Below are 17,058 nucleotides of genomic sequence, written 5' to 3'. Positions count from 1 at the left end.
CTGATTCCTAATGAATTTTCTAATTGATAATAATGTGACCAAATTTCTTAGTCTCTGCTAGAGAGCGATTTAAATTTTAACGAGGGGAGTGGCCTTGAATCATTCTCTTTTATTCTAAATAATAAGTGCCTCAGAAAAGTTAAATGCCCTTCCTGGGTAGATTGTTCTCGAGCAAAGAACCATCTAACACCATCCTTCAGATCATACCACGTAGGCTAGGAATTCTAAATCTTTCGGAACTGAAGTCCCATTCATTATTCTGGGAAAGCATCTGGAATCTTCAGAGAAATAAACAAGAAAAACTTTCCCTTAAATAATTGTAAGTATGTGTTAGTGTTCTCATTTTGGGGAAGCTTTACAAGTGTAAAGTAGAAGCCGAATAGTTCACAGTAAATTGCATTGCAACTTTCTAATCATTTTTATGAAAATCTGGCATCTGGCTATTTTGTGGAAGCCTCAACCTATCAATAGTGATATTGTAAGCTAAGAATGCCTGAGGGGGTACCTGGGTGTCTCAGTGGGTTAAGTGAACCCATCATGATTTTGACTCAGGGCACAGTCTCGCGGTTTGTGGGTTGGAGCCTCACTTCCGGCTCACTGCTGTGAGCTCATAATCCACTTCAGATCCTCTGTCCACCTCTCTCTTTGCCCCTACCCTGCTTGCACTCTTTGTCTCAAAAATAAATAAACATTAAAAAAAAAAAAAATGTCTGAGGCACTCACCTGCGCCTTTACTACTTGTGGTGAGTCCCCACAGACGTTTATCTAACTGACCTGAACCAGCGTTGTACCTGGACTGGTCCTTATGGTTCTTACTTGTGATTGTAAGATACACCTCAGCAACAACCATCAGGAACGTTGGTCCTCGCAGAGACCCCATCTGCCCAGGGACCACATAGCCGGATTGTGAGTAGAGAAGAGGAGAGCCGGAGCAGAACCTGTGTTCTGCCTTTATTGGGTCCAAGGGTGGGTGCCTAGGGTTCCACAGGTTTAATCTTTTTTGGTGAATTGAAAACAGAGAGATTTGGGGCATGAGAAGGGAAAAGTGGGGTCACTCAAGTGGTCAGTGATCTTTGTTATCCAGGGCTTTCTATGAGGGGATCTTCCTGGGTGGTCCAGCTTGATTTCTTACTTAGTTGTTTAGCTGGTAGCTGTCTCATACACCTAGCAATATATTTATTCAGAATGGGTCTCTTTGAAATAGACGCCTCAGTAATCAAACACTTACACTCAGGCCCTTAAATTAGAATTAAAACTTAATGTCAGGGTCTTACACTCTGCTGGTCCACACCGTTTCTGCCTCCTACAGGTGGTAGCCTATGTGTAGCTGAGAAGCACCAGTAGTTGTGTAGAAGCAAATTCACTCTGACGATGATGGAGTTGCTGGACTCCTTGCTTACATGGGCTCTTCATAAGATTCTGGGAGGAGTCTTAGAATGTGTTCACCATAATGTGCATTTGTAAAATTTGCAAAAATAAGACATTTTGACTTCAGTTGTTCGAGACTACTGTCGACCTCCTCTGATTTGCCTTCTGTCACATTTCCCTTCCTGTTGAGTGACCTTGGCCATGACCGTATGTGGGATCTGCTAAAGGAGATTAAGTTGGACGAAACACTTAGCTTGGGTGTATATGGCATACAGTCAGTTCTATGAAACTATGGCTAGCCGTCCTGGCTTAAGAAGACTCCAAGGAATTTCTGCTGGTGTCGTTGGCATTGTCACCCAAATACAGGGTCAAATTTGTGTCCAAATATTAACTAAATATTTTGGGTTTTTTTTCCCCCTGGATTTTGTGTGTTTGTCATATTATTAACATTCTTGATTAGCTGGTTGTGATTTCTTTTCTCATCTGAAATAAGCATCCCCTGTTATACCTGGTTTCAATTCAGTAATTTTTATTTTTTAATTCTTTATTTATTTATTTTTTTACTTAGCAAGAAGCCCCAAATAGTTATCGCTTTTCCCACCTTTGGCACTAGTGAGGCCACTTCAGCAGACTCTTGTCCCTCCTGAGATAAGTTCTAGAACCGTATTTGGTTTCAGGAATTTCATCTCTGAAATACAGATGCCTCAGTTATTATTTTGGTAATTGATTAGTAGAAACGCCCGGTGTCATTCTCCATTTCTACCACCAACTACTTCAGCGAGAATGTGTGCCACTTCGATGGCTATTTGTTTTCCATTTTTCCCCCCAAGAAGTTTTCATTTAGGTTTATTTCCTTCATCCTTAAGGCACTCCTCTTAAACCATTACCCCTGATATTTGCTTTCTATCTTCCATGCCTTGGAACAACTTCCCAAAGATTTAATTAGCTCTCACATTGATGAAGCAGCTCTTTGCTTTACTGCCTCTGTTTGTCAACAGGAAAGTCTTTTATCTTTGGCCGCCTAGAGAATTTGCTACTCAGAATCCATTTCCCCATCCAGGTTATTACTTCTCAAGTTCAGAATCATGCATACCTATAGTTATGCTCATAGTTGCCTTACCTTAGGGTCTAAGACTCAGTGACATAAATGGCATCTTCCACTTCAATATTGGATTCAAAAGAAAAAACACCCCAAAGACTCCATTTCACATCCACCTTTCATTACTTGGTCAATTCTGTATCCTTAACAAAGTGAGGAATTTTTTTCCAACTTTCTAGCCGGTTCCAATGCTATTAAATAGTCTCTCTTTTTCCAATGACTAATCAATGTTTGGTCACATCTCACACTGTACTATTGTTTCATTTAAACAGTGAGTGCTTTATTCCATTATGTTGACTCACTTGTCTTTCTTCATGTCTCCTAAAATGACTCTGTCTCTTAACTTACCCATTCCGGCAACTATAAACAATAGCTAGAGAGGGCATACTCGAAAAATCTTTTAAATTTTCCTCTGAAATAAATCTCAGTAAATCCACATTTAATGCAAATGAATTGTTTAAAGTCGTTTAACCTGAAATGTCTTTCAGTTTTAAGATTTACTGTTGAAAATGATTTTAAAATAGTTTTTTTTTTCATTTTCATGCTTTATCCTAATATATTTGACCTGATTTAATTAAATATTACTTAGTCCTTGAGGATTTCCATGTGCCTAAGGTCATTATTCTGATCTTGATAATTTCCGATCGTACAACATTTATAGAAACTATAAATGTCAATGGGACTGCATTGAAGGCTGACTGATACCAGAATTGACTAGGAAAGTTTAAAAAACTAGATAAAAGGAAGACATGTTTCTTATCGCAGTTTTTTTCCTAGTAAATTATATAGATTTAAGAATACAATACAATGAGTTATTAAAGTGTGGGTCTCAGTTAGGACTTTTATTTCTATGTACCAGTTTTCAAGATGCCAGATTTGTTGTCTGAATTACTTTGTGACTAGTATTGATTTGAAATGGGCTTCAATTTGAACACACAGTGGATAAGAAAGCAAGTTGTTTGAAAATGCTCTGGTTGGTATTTAACCATCTGGCTCTGATACCTAGGCTTCTAGTTGCTAAACTGTCCCGTCTCCCCAAAGCAACAGTTATAAAATAATGAAAATACACTGTATATTTAAGTGGAGCTTTAGCTAGATATAAAACGTATTTGCGTACAGAGTTTGATTTTATTTCCTTAATTGCTCAGTGAAAGAAAGAGAGGAGATGTTATACCCCTGCTCTATAGAAGATTAAATGGATTCCTTGAAAAGTTGATTGCTACATGGGAAGGATACTTTCCGAAGATAAATGCATCTTTTGTTTAAATGTGGCTTACTTGACAGAATTCAAGATTATAAAAGGTACATGATGGGAAGTGTATTTCTATCTCCTATCCTCCACCCATCATGTTTCTTTTCCCTAGAGGCAGGAGTTGCTGCTTAGGTTTTGTGTTGTGTTCTAAGGACGTAGAAGGCACCTTCCAGAGCCTGCCGTGACCCAGGATTGGCACACCGCAGCCCCCAGGCCAAGTCTGGCCTGTTGCCTATTTTTGTAGAAAGCTTTTTAGAATACAGCCATAGCCATCCATGTATGTATTGTCTATGGCTGCTTTTGTACTACAACAACAGAAGCCATCTGCCCCACAAAACCTGAAATATTGATTATCTGTCCCTTTACAGAGAGTTTGGCAAACAAAAAGTTTGTCAAATTTAACTCTCAAATACCAAGTGTATAATGCCTCTTACTCCAAAGCTTGCATACTAGTAGTGAGTAACCCATATGCTGTTTGTTGACACTGACTAAATCAAAGAATAATCTTCATTTTGGTTTATGAACCTTGTCCATATAGAGGTGAATGTGTCTGTTAGTATGTTATTGACTAGGTTTGCTAAGAAGGTGACTGAATATTGAGCAATCTGTTTTAAACAAGCTCGGTCAGTTGATTTTGGCTTTTTGAGCATTAACCTCTGGATTCATTTCTCACAGTGTTGGTTATCTTCTGCAGAAACCCTCAGGACATCTGCAAGGTGTCCACAAACTCTTGGCCCACTGACAGACAATAATGATGTGGATATGGAACCTATTGTGATAATTACATGTTATCAATCAGAACTTGTCAGATGCTCAAATTCTTAAATTAGTAAAGTGAAAATTAGGCATTGTTCAATTACCTTTGACAATTCGGTAAATTTCTGTACACTGTACAGGGATATTGCCTCTTAATAAGCCCAACATGGGGAGTTTTTCCTCCATTTCTATCTTGTTGGTTGAGGAATAGATGAAGGTTTTGGTGGGTGTTCAGGAATCATATTGTATGCAAGTTCCTAACCTTCACTAGAATCACTGTCAGGGTGATAAGATGCTCATACTAAAACCACTAGGGACTGATACCAAGGACAGGGTGTCTTCTTTTCTTTTCATGTTTGTTCATTTATTTTGAGAGAGAGAGAGAGAACCCTTGCTCATGTTGGTGGGAGAGGTGCAGAGAGAGAGGGAGAGAGAGAATCCCCAGCAGGCTCTCCACTATCACTGCAGAGCCCCCCGTGGGGCTCGATCTTATGAACCATGAGATCATGACCTGAGCTGAAACCAAGTATCAGACACGTAACCAAGTGGGCCCCCCAGGTGCCCCAGAAAGAGTATCTTCAGTTTCAGGATGATATGCTGAGTGGCAAGAGGGAGGAGAATCACCAATTATTTTTTTTTAATGCGTACTTATTTATTTTGAGAGAGAGAAAGATAGATTGAGAACAAGCAGGAGAGGGGCAGAGAGAGTGGGAGACAGAGAATATCAAGCAGGCTCTGCATGCTGTCAGCACAGAGCCTGATATGGGGCTCAAATCCACAAACTGTGAGACCATGACCTGAGCCAAAATCAAGAATTAGATGCTTAACTGACTGAACCACCCAGGCACCCCAAGAATTGCTAATTCTAACAATTATTTTTCTCCTTTACTTTTTCATGCTTTTAATTCTTTGAGGAAACTGTGTGTATGATTGAATCTCACTAATACCTCTCTTATAATTTTACATATTTAAAAATTCTGCAATAATATATTTTTGTAACTAATAAATGCTATTTACTTTCTTACAAAATATTTAAAAATTCTGTAGTAATATATTTTTGTAACCAATAAATGCCAAAAGTTCACCGACTATTATTTTGGATGTCAAGAAGAGAGGGTTTTATATGCTGAATGCTACCTGCCATGAACCGTTTCAAATGACCTTTTCTCTTCAGTGGGATTCTCATTTTCTAACTTCCTCTAACCAGGCAGGCAGCGTCTTCTTATAGGCATAAATTAAATACAGGATATCAAAATTCCTGGACCCTCTCCTTAGTGTCTAGGGGATACAGGCTTCAAATAATAGGTAAGTGGAAGTTTCTGAGGTCATTATGTGACTATACATAATACAGTGTGGTATTTGAAAGAGAAAACAAGCGTTAGTTAAGGCACAGCGTACTATTCTAATAAAACTCCTGATAAAATCATTTCATGGTAAGGAATGCTTGCAATAATTTGGTTTAGGTGAATGATTACAATATTTTCTCCAGAGCCCATACTGGAGGACCAGGTTAAAATAATCCCGCCTAATGGGATGGGGCGCCTGGGTGGCTCAGTGAGTTAAGCGTCTGACTCAGGTCATGATCTTACATTTCATGGTTCTCGAGATCAAGCCCCACACCCACTGTCAGCGCGGAGCCTGCTTGGTACCCCTCCCCCCACTTGCATGCTCTCTCAAATAAACATTGGGAAAAAAAAAAGCAGCAGCCTTTATAAAAAAATAAAATAAAATAACCCCTCCTATCCACTAATAACGTATAAGTAATAGGTCATATGCCTTCATAATGAAGGGTGGATAACATATGAGAGGATTTGGAAGAATTTCAAAACTCCCTTATGTATACATCTTTACTAATCAATGTGAGAAAAGTTTGAGGAAATCTGTTTGCTTTCCAAAAATAGCAATTTGTTTACAAAACACGTGAGACATCCATGATGAATGATAAGCCCAAATTATTATGACATATGATGCTCTGCTCTCACAATTTTCTTAGGAATTAGGATTAGAAAATAGCATTCTACCTTGCATGGCATGAATTTTAGAAACTTTAAAAAAGTGGAAAAAATTATCTCTGGCATTGTAATGCATTCTACATGATCCATGTTATTAAAGAAAAGAAAACCAGGTGGCTACGTTACCACTTTTATTCTATGTTGAGTTTTCAGTAAGTGTTTAAAAAAACAAAACTGCAGTGTGTGCACAGAGAAAGCTTTTGGTTGCAAGCTGCTTTGGTTTTGTTGTAGAAACTAAGAAACAGAATTCATACCCAAAGAGAAAAAAAAATATCATTCCTTATGAGAAAAATCTTACTAAATCATACATGCTCCTACTACTAAACATATCTACTTCAGCTACTCTACATTCCTACTAAATCAGGAGGCTTCAGGTAACCCACTTTCAGCTGTGAATCACTTGAAGCTTATAAAAAAAAATTCCATGCAACAATAAGAAATTCAAACTCAGAGTCACAAGATTGAGAATGTTAGGATGACGTCCGCCATCATGATTCTATCAGAATTGTCTTTTCATTTAATGATAACCCTGATAAACACAGCTCAAAAAAGCCACAGATAATTTTTTGAGCTCAGTAAGTACACTTTGCATGGGATTAGAATCCATGGGAAAACTTCTAGAACGGCTCTCAGGAAGGTTGGGTGCCTGTTTTTGCTGTAAATGTAGCAGAAACAGTGCTCATCAAAATCTCCTCAGTTCCCCTACATTTCTCAGTCTTTCTTGTAGTTTAGTTAGTTGGGGTATCCTGTGACTAGTTTTGGCCAATGGGCTGTCGCCAGAAGAAAGACATATGTCAGTGGGGAGTCAAGACAGCTAAGAGGATATCCCTCCTGCCTATCTGTCCCTTCCTGTCTTTGCTGCCTTAGAAGCCACAGATAGCATAGCTCCAAGGGAAGAGGGTCACCCAACCCTCATTAAACATTGTCAGAGAGAGGGATCCAGAAGGCTTATGTTTTTGTTGGTTTGTGCAATGTTGTGCCTAATATGAATTAACAACTGATATGGTGAACACAAATCATAGATTCTGTTTTCATTCAGTTTTTGTATGATGGTAAACTACCTACTGATCTCAAAAATCATTTTTGTGAAAATACTTGGTAAAACTGAATGTTAGTAAATTGCCAGCCCAAGAACCAGGAATAAGTTGTTTTAAACTGTTACAGATAAAGGAGTCCATCTGCTTAAACCTGATCCCACAAAGTATTTAATATTGTATTTTTATGAATGTTTAGTTACTCAGGATTTCTCCAGCCACAATCTAAGGCTTTAACATTTTATTCAGTTTTTGAATAAAGAGGGGGAAATCTGATCACTACCTTCAATATAAAAAGCTATTAGTTGCTTGAAATTAATACTTAAAAAATATTTTTAACATTTATTTATTTTTGAGAGACAGAGAGAGTCAGAGAATGAGCAGGGGAGGGGCAGAGAAAGAGAGGGAGACATAGAATCTGAAGCAAGCTCCAGGCTCCGAGCTCTCAGCACAAAGCCCAACATGGGGCTCATACTCACAAGCCATGAGTTCATGACCTGAGTCAAAGTCAAATGCTTAACTGACTGAGCCACCCTGGTGCCCCGAATTAAATTATTTTTAATTCAGTAGAAATAATTTAGCACCCTTTTTTTAAAAAATCAAAATGATCTGTTTTCTTAATTTTTTTTTTCTAATGTTTGTTCTTGAGGGAGAGACAGAGTGTGAGTCAGAGAGGGACAGAGAGAGAGGGAGATACAGAATCCAAACCAGGCTCCAGGCTCTGAGCTGTCAGCACAGAGCCCGACGTGGGGCTTGAACTCACCAGCCGTGAGATCATGACCTGTGTTGAAGTCAGATGCTTAACTGACTGAGCCATGCAAACATCCCAATCTGTTTTCTTTTTAAAGAGAGATACTGTTTCTCAAGGAGGTAACTGAAGAAATTTCACTATTTGCTCTCCTAAATTTTGGGGCTAAAAACTATACACACAATTTATTGATGATGGATTCAGGCAGTACCTATAATTTTGATGTTTAAGGTGTATATTCAGATTGTAGTTAAGCCTGCTTTATATTAATGATTCATTTTTTAGCATATTATCCTGGGTCACTCGGAACTCATTCTTTCCCAAAAATAGAACAGAAATCTTATCTCACTTTATGTTTTCCATTTTTTTTCTAAATGCTAATTTGAAACCAGGCCATGGAGCAGGAAAATATGTGAGAATTTGATTTGTCTTAACAGTATTTACTTACTGTTATACATATTATTACATGTACACTGTTATAGATTATATATATAATGTATATCATTATATATACTTCACATACAGTGAATATGCAACTTGAAATGAATGATTCACCTTTTTATTTTTCCATATTTCAAAATAGATTATTATAAGATTAAACTTACCTTAGTTGTGGGGTAGGCATGACCCAGGGGGAAAAATTCATCAAAGGCTTAGATTATTTCTTCCGAGTACTTGTGGTAACTGGAAAAGACACGTCCACACATGGATAATGTTACATTGTAAATCAGCAAATGATTGAGCTCAAAGTGAGAAGGAGCCACTCAGTGCCTTTAAACGTTTTAGTTGGAGTTAGACAGACTTAGGCTTGAATGTTGATCCCAACACTAATGACCTTAGGCAAGTTACTTGACTTCTCCTGAGCCTTAGTTTCCTCATCTGCTAAAACAAGTACAGTGGTAATACCTATCTCACAGAGCCACTTAATAAGCGTAGCCGTTGGCATGAAGCGATTACTCAATGAGAGCTAATAAACACAGTAATAATAGCTAGAAGGACACTATAGGGCAAAAATGACTACATGAGTCCAGATAGTTCATTAATTCAGTTATTCTGTGACTATGCTCTAAGCTCTTGCTATACTTCTTAATATTTTTTTTAGTATTTATTTTTGAGAGACAGAGTGTGAATGTGGGAGGGGCAGAGAAAGAGGGAGGCACAGAATCTGAACCAGGCTCCAGGCTTTGAGCTGTCAGCACAGGGCCCGCCATGGGGCTCCAACTCACGGACAGCCAAAGTCAGATACGTCACTGACTGAGCCACCCATGTGGTCAGAGCTCTTGCTATATTGAAGGCCCAGGCTGGTCTCCCTGGGCAGAGCACAGTTGTGTCAGCATGGTGAGAATGGCTAGTTAACCACATAACCTCCCTTGTGTGAAGTTGTTGGTAGCAGGCTGCTGTACATCCTGAAACTATACCTCGTACCCTCCTTTGCGCCTCTTTGTGTCCACGTGACTAACTCTTGTCAATGGAATATCAGAGGAAGTGTGACTTGTCATCTAGTCCTTTAAAGAAGCAAGTGTACTTCCTTCACTGTTTCTTTCCTGTGTCTTGGCTGGTTGCAGGAGACTCCCAAGCTAGAAGGGAGCAGTCACAAGATGGACAGAGCCTGGATCCTTGAAGAACGATACAGACAAAGCTTCCCACGTATGTAAAGAGAACATTTACAGTTTTGAAATTTAGGGATTCGTTTGTTATAGTAGACAGTGCTCCTCCTAACTAATATAATCAGATAGCACTTTGCCCTAAGTCACTTTAGAGCCTATACGAATACACATATGGCAGCAGGTTGCCTTATTATTGTGAGCTGATAGGAGTGTCTGAGCAGGGCAAGCCCTTTAGTGTTTTGAGACCTTATGGCCATAATAAGACAGCCATTACTTCCTTTTTCCTCTTTTTTGCCTTTAATTTCCCCTTGATTAGAGAGACATGAAAGGAATCTACAGATTCACATGTTTCACTTTTATTTCTGTTCCTACTACTCACCCTCCTATTGGTGAAACTCCAGGCCAGTTTGAGAATTCTTCACCACACATAATGAAACTGTCTACCACCTTTCCTGTTTCCGTTCACTCTGCCATGCTGGTGTGTGGCACACTGAAACTGGTTCAAGATTTAATGAAAATTTGAAATAAAATAGAGGGATCTAAGAGTTCAGATTTTTCTAGACTGTGAATATAAAATGACATCAAATTAACTTTTAATGGCTTATTTAGAATGACTCAAACCTTATCTTAAAATAGCCCTTGCAAACTATTTATGTCTTACTTTTAACTGATCCAGAAGAAGTCTTTTAAAAAATGTAAATACCATTTCTAGGAAATGTTTGAGGTCTTCCTCTAGTCAGCTTTAAGTCCGCTTCCTCTAGTATTGTTAAAAACTTTCCCCCTGGTGGTTTGGCAAAATGTGTCCTATAATTTGCCTCTATGAACTTTTCATGACTTTTCTTAGCTGTCAGGTGGCATACACAAATCAACATTTATGTCTCATGTGTCAGTGCATTTCAGCTGATCCAGGCCAGGCTCAGCTGGTGGGCCCAGTAATGTTGGTTTGGCTCTCGTACACATGTGGGAGCTGGCAGGGGGTCAGCTGGGCTTGGATGGGGTTACTCAGATCTCTTCCACTTGTCTCTCTTCCTTCTCTTGGGAGCAGTGGGCCAGCCCGGGAACATCCTCTTCTTGGCAATGACAGAAGCACAAAAGCATAAACTCAATCTTGCAAATAATTTTCAAGCTCTGTTTGCATCATGACTGATGACATCTTGTTTGCCAAAGCAAGCCATATGATTAAATCCAGGTTCAAAGGATCAAGCAATACACTCATCCTTTTCCTGGAAAGACCTGCATGATTACATGGCAAAGGCAGGTCCTACTAAAATTTAGTGCTTGGACCTTTGTTGGGGGAGGGGGGCGGAGGGGGCGGCGCCTGGGTGGCTCAGTCGGTTAAGCGTACGACTCTTGGTTTTGGCTCTGGTCATGATCTCCCCGAGTTCGAGCCCTGCATCAGGCTCGGTGCTGACAGTGCAGAGCCTGCTTGGGAGTCTCTGTCTTGCTCTCTCTCTCTCTGCTCCTCCCCCACTCACACTGTCTCTTTCTCAAAATCAATAAATAAACCTAAAAAAGATGATTTAAAATTTAGTGCTTGAAATTTCTGGAAATCCAGAAGGTAAAGTATTGATTATTGCCTATTATTTACCTATTGGTAAATTGCCTAAGGCAGTTTGCCATAACTGGGAAATTCAAGCTCTTTTCTTAAACACAAACATTTTCCATTTGAAGCAAACTCTTTTTTTTATTAATGTTAAAGAAAAAAGATATGTCCTTAACCAGAAAAAGTTACCTGGGAAGCAGCAAAGCAGTATTTTTCAGGGAATTTTTGGTGTTAAAATTTCAGCCAATAGCAAAATTTATCTTTCAAAGAGCATATGTAAATATGTATTCATAAATTTATTCTTTCAACAAATATTTGTGGCACTAATAATGTATAGAAAGCCCAAATGCTTTTTAAGGACAAAATGTTAATAAGATAATGACTCTGCATTTTTAGATGAATCTGAGTCGGAAAAATGACCCCTCCCAGAACCACCACCGACATAATTCATAACAGTACAGAAATCCAACAGGGAAAAGGACTTTTAAGATTTGTTTTGTTCTATTTAATATGGTTCTCATCACAACTTGGACCAAAGAGCAATGTGTACCATTAGATATGTAACTTAGTGTTAAAATGTTTGCTAATAATCAATGATATTGGATTTATATGGGATTTGCCACAGGGCTCTGTTAAACTGGAAGATAGGAGCCAAATAGAAAGGCGGGCAAGTATTAAAATTTACACAGTGAGTTGAAATGAGCTCTGTATAGAAAACAGCAGCAGACCTGAGACCACTATCCTTAGAAAAGACTGCTTACAATGTTGGCCCTTGACTGGCCTCTGAGAAAGGAGATATTAAAAGATTTTCCACCATGCCTAGAACTGATAAGCCTCTCTTACTGTGCCTAAACTGTTTATGCAAACAGTATGATTTCTGCTGCACACTGACTTTTCTTCAGTGAGTTTGGAATTCTGGTACCTACCCGGCAGCATATGCCTTTGTGACCAACGCCTGGTAAAAACCCTGGGCTGTGGGTCTGATGAACTTCCCTGATAGACAATATTTTCCATATGTTGTTACAACTCGCCGCTGGGAATTCAAGCAAGTCCCGTGTGACTCCACTGGGAGAGGGCTCTTGGGAGCTTGTGCCCACTTTCCTAAGGGCTTCACCCTGTGAGCCTTTGCCTTTTCTGACTGTGCTCTGGATCCTTTTGCTGTCATAAATCATGGCTATGAGAACCACTGTATGCTGAGTCCTGGGACTCATCAAAACTGTGTGTGGTCTTGGGGGCCTTTAACCGAAGTGTAATCTTCTATTTCTTTGTTCTTAGCTTCCAAAAGTGACAGTTTCATCCTTTCTTTTTTAAATTTTTTTAAATGTTTATTTATTTTTGAGAGAGACAGGCAGAGCATGAGTGGGGGAAGGGTAGAGAGGGAGGGAGACACAGAATCCAAAGCAAGCACCGGGCTCTGAGCTGTCAGCACAGAGTCTGACACCGGGCTAGATCTGACCTGACCACGAGATCATAACCTGAGCTGAAGTCAGTGGCTTAACCAGCTGAGCCACCCAGGTGCCCCTCTTCCTTTCAATGGAGATTTACTGGGCACCTGCTAGGCAATAGTCTTTGGGCTAAAATCTGGGAGTAAATTTGTGAATAAGACCTACATGGCACTGACCTTTGTGGAGCTTTGATTACTGAGTTGAAATAATACAAAACAAATTTATTTTTAGCATGTCCTTCCTACCCATCCACCCCCCCCCCCACTTTTTTTTTCTTTGCTATCATGGTAAACATGCCAACCAGTTACAGAGCAGTAAATAGAGGACCTGACACCTGAACAGAACATTTCAGTAAAATTTAGTGCTTGGCTTTTCTGTTTTCCCCTGAAAAAAAAATAATTATATAAATAGGGGTATAATATGAATTTAAAACTCCATAAAGGTCTAAAGGCAATAATTAGATAAGCATTGTCCTGTTATGTAGGATGATGCTAAAATGGTTACTGTGTATTTTCATAACCAAGTTTTCCAGAGTGCTCCAAGGACTCCACTTACAAGAGAAAATAACAGATGTCATACATGTATTATAACTGGAAACTCTGCTGCTATGAATTCTGACAGCAAGTTTCAATAATGAATTTGTAAGTAGAAACAAAACATACTGGGTATTGTAATTGATTTTTTTAAAGCAACTTCAGTGTTCTTGAAATAATTAGGTCAGATGTAATATTCGAAATATAAGTGTGAGTTTCAAAAGGGATCAAAGGACGAAGTGAAAAATGGTGGCATTATTCCCCCTTTGGAATGAAAACAAAATTGCAGTGACATATTGGAAATTTAAATTGCTTGCCTCCTTCAGCTTTATACACAGTTCTTCTGGGTGCAAATCAGCCTCCAGTTTTTATTTTAAGATGTTCTTAGAACATATGAACCAGATTAAGTTAGCTTCCATCTGCACAAAAGTGGGAAGATTTCACTGCCTGTTGTATCGACCGGCAAATATTTTCTCTTCTTACATCAACTTCTGCTGGGAGATTGGAAAGAAAAAAAAAAAAAAAACTAGATGGAGGAGAAAGAAGTGCCACCATGATCTAATTTCTTTCAATTACGTTGGGTCTTACTGGAGTATACGTCTTATATTTTATGGGCACCCATTCATCTCCTGTGCTTTGCTGCCTTTGTAATCTCATCATTAACAATGTGAGAGAAGAGTAGGTCTTCAGATTTAGCCATGGCTGTGATTTCTTCATGGCTGCCAGCATGGCAGGGGTGGATTGGCTTTTGTTATGAATCATTTGTGCGCATGATTTAATACATGTTTGGGCTTTAAGTCTGGCTTTGATTTTTAAACATTTGACAGATTGAGTCGATCTTGCATGAAAGTAAGTAAAATGCAGTGTACCCTCAAATATCTCCTTAAGCATGGGTTTTTCAGCCATGTAATCATTTGAGGTCATGGCTTTGCTGAAGTCACAATCATTTTGAATTAGAATTTAACCTATGCTTGTTGCCCAAAATCTTAAATAGAAAGAACTGTGAAGAGAGTTTGAAAAAACATTGAGTTAAGAAGCATTGAAAATGTTAATTTAGTGACAAAGTTGAGTTTAGCATCAGAAGGATATGTGTATAAACCTTGGGATTCTTTATGTTGTACACGCTTGAGGAGGTTAATCACTTTCAAGAACTTATTTCTTCATTTGTAAAATGAGGCTAAAAAAAGGATTTGCCTCCTGAACTGTTTTTTTTAACATTAAATGGCATAATTCTTGGCACCCGATTATCTCAGTGACTCAATAAATGTCACCTATAGCATATAGTGTACTTTTTTTTGTAGTAACATACATAAAGAAAAGTGCCCAAAACCTAACGTGGTAGGTCAGTAAATTTTCAAAAAGTGAACACTTCAGGGTGGATGGCCCTGAGATCAAGAACCTGGCTGTTATTACTGTTCCTTCCAGAAACTACTTCCCATCACCACACGGAAATAATTATTACCCTGACTTCTTGTCATCACACTTCTTTTGCTTACTTTTGAACTTCGCCTCCTGATTCTTTCTGGTTTTCTGCAGGTACTCTCGTGTTACCTGTGAATAAAGATGGATTCTTCCTTCCCAACTCTTGTCTATTCCCCTTGATATGCCCCGATTCGAGAGACCCCCCCCCCCGCCCCCGAAAACAAACCACCAGAGTTCAGAATCAAAGCCAAGCAGCAAGGGTCGTTTATTGCAGGTTCGAACCCGGTCCTCCGCGCACTCGTTGCCGGTGGCGCTAAGAGGCCCCGAGTAAGGATCTTACAGCTTCTTTTATAGCCCTGCACAAACAACTTAGGGACCTTTTTTAGAGGTTACAGAGCTGTTGTTGGTTAACATTTAAATTTGAACGTTCAGCAGAACTCGATTGGTTCCCGCCTTTATTTTAAACCATTCAGCAGAACTTGATTGGTTCCCGCCTTTATGTCAGACTACAACTGGGCACGCCCTGGCTGGTTTCGGGAACCGTGGGGGGGGGGGGGGGGGGGATCTTTTCTTTGCAGTTGTGAGTACACCTGGTAATTTTTCTCTTAGCCTCTCACCCTGCTTCCCTCATTGCACAGGCTAGGAGTTCCCACAGTGTGTTGAGTAGAAATGGTGATAGCAGTCATCTTTGTCTTATTCACTCAAGCAGAAACTACTTAATATTTGATCATCATGTATGATCATCGATCTCTTTCAAAGAGATAGTATCATATTAAAAATATTATTACCTATTTCACTTTGGCTTTTTGTGATTTTTTGGAGTGGTTTTATTTTGCTTTGTTTTGTTTTTGATAAGAAGTATGTAATCTATCACAAACTTTATCTTCACCCATATGATTTGCCTCTTTTTGTCGTTAATATGTCCACTTACATCCCCCCCCCCCCCCCCGGCCCAATGTTAACTAACCTTGCATTCACAGAATAGACCTCACTTAATTGTGGTGTACAATCTTTTCTGGATAGTTTTACATTTCATACAGTACTTTATGAGGATTTTATATCTCTTTTGATGGAAAACATTTGCCTGTAATTTTTCTTTCTTCTAATGGCCTTATCAGGATTTCTGTCAAAGTTTTTTTTTTTTTGAAATTCACATTCTCTTCCTTAAATACTTAAATGTTTGAAAACACTCACCACTGAAACCATCTGAACTTAGAGTTTCTTGTATTGGGTTCAGTAATCACAGCTTTTTAAAAAAATATGTATTTTTCATCTAGATTGTCAAATTTGTCCTTTGTTCTTTATTGTTTCCTTCCTTTACTTTCTTGGGAGTCATTTGCACTGCTCATTCTAGTTTCTTTTTTTTAAGTTTATTTATTTATTTTGAGAGAGAGAGAGAGAGAGAGAGAGTGCACAAGCCGGGGAGGGGGAGAGAAAGAGAGGGAGAGAGAGAGAATCCCAAGCAGGCTCCATACCACCAGCACAGAATCCCACACAGGGCTCAAACCCCCAAACTGCAAAATTATGAACTGAGCCAGAGTCAGATGCTTCACCAACTGAGCCACCCAGGTATCCCTCTTTTTAGTTTCTTAAGATAGGTACTTAGTTCACTGGTTCTTAGTGTTTGTTACTTTCAAATATACGAATTTTAAAGCTATAGATAAGCCTCTAAATACTGTATCACAACATTTCTTAGAAGATTTCATATTTATTGTCATTTAGTTCCAAAGTTTTCCTGATTCTTTTTTGTGATTTATTTCATGACCCGCAGTGTATTTAAAAATGTATTGCTTAATTTCAAAGAAGCTGATGGATATTCTAGTTATTATTTTACTGGACTAATTAGTTAATTAATTGCCACATGTTCCAAAACCATAATTTGAATGAATTAGATTCCATGCAATTTCTTTAGTGTTATTTGATTATTTGTTGTATACCTTATTTTGGCAAATGTTCTCTGTGGACTCACAAAGGGTATATATTCTTTCACTGCTGAGGGCAGCATTCTGTGAATGTCAGTTAGGTCTATGGATGTCAAATTAGGTTAAAAGTGTTGTTCAGATCTTTTATGACACTACTGATTCTACTTGTTGGGGGTTGGAGCTCTGGGATCCTGCCCATGATGCCACCTCACTTTTGAGTGGAAGTCACTAATCTATAGTTTAACTTATTAATTCTGGTACTTAATTTTAACCAAAAAGTCTTAATTTTGACAGAAATTAAGTATTCATTTGTAAAT

The sequence above is a fragment of the Panthera pardus genome, unplaced genomic scaffold, assembly GCF_024362965.1.
Source record: "Panthera pardus isolate Hobbes unplaced genomic scaffold, ASM2436296v1 HiC_scaffold_8, whole genome shotgun sequence".
Classification (NCBI taxonomy): Eukaryota; Metazoa; Chordata; class Mammalia; order Carnivora; family Felidae; genus Panthera; species Panthera pardus.
Note: the sequence above shows the minus strand (reverse complement) of the source record.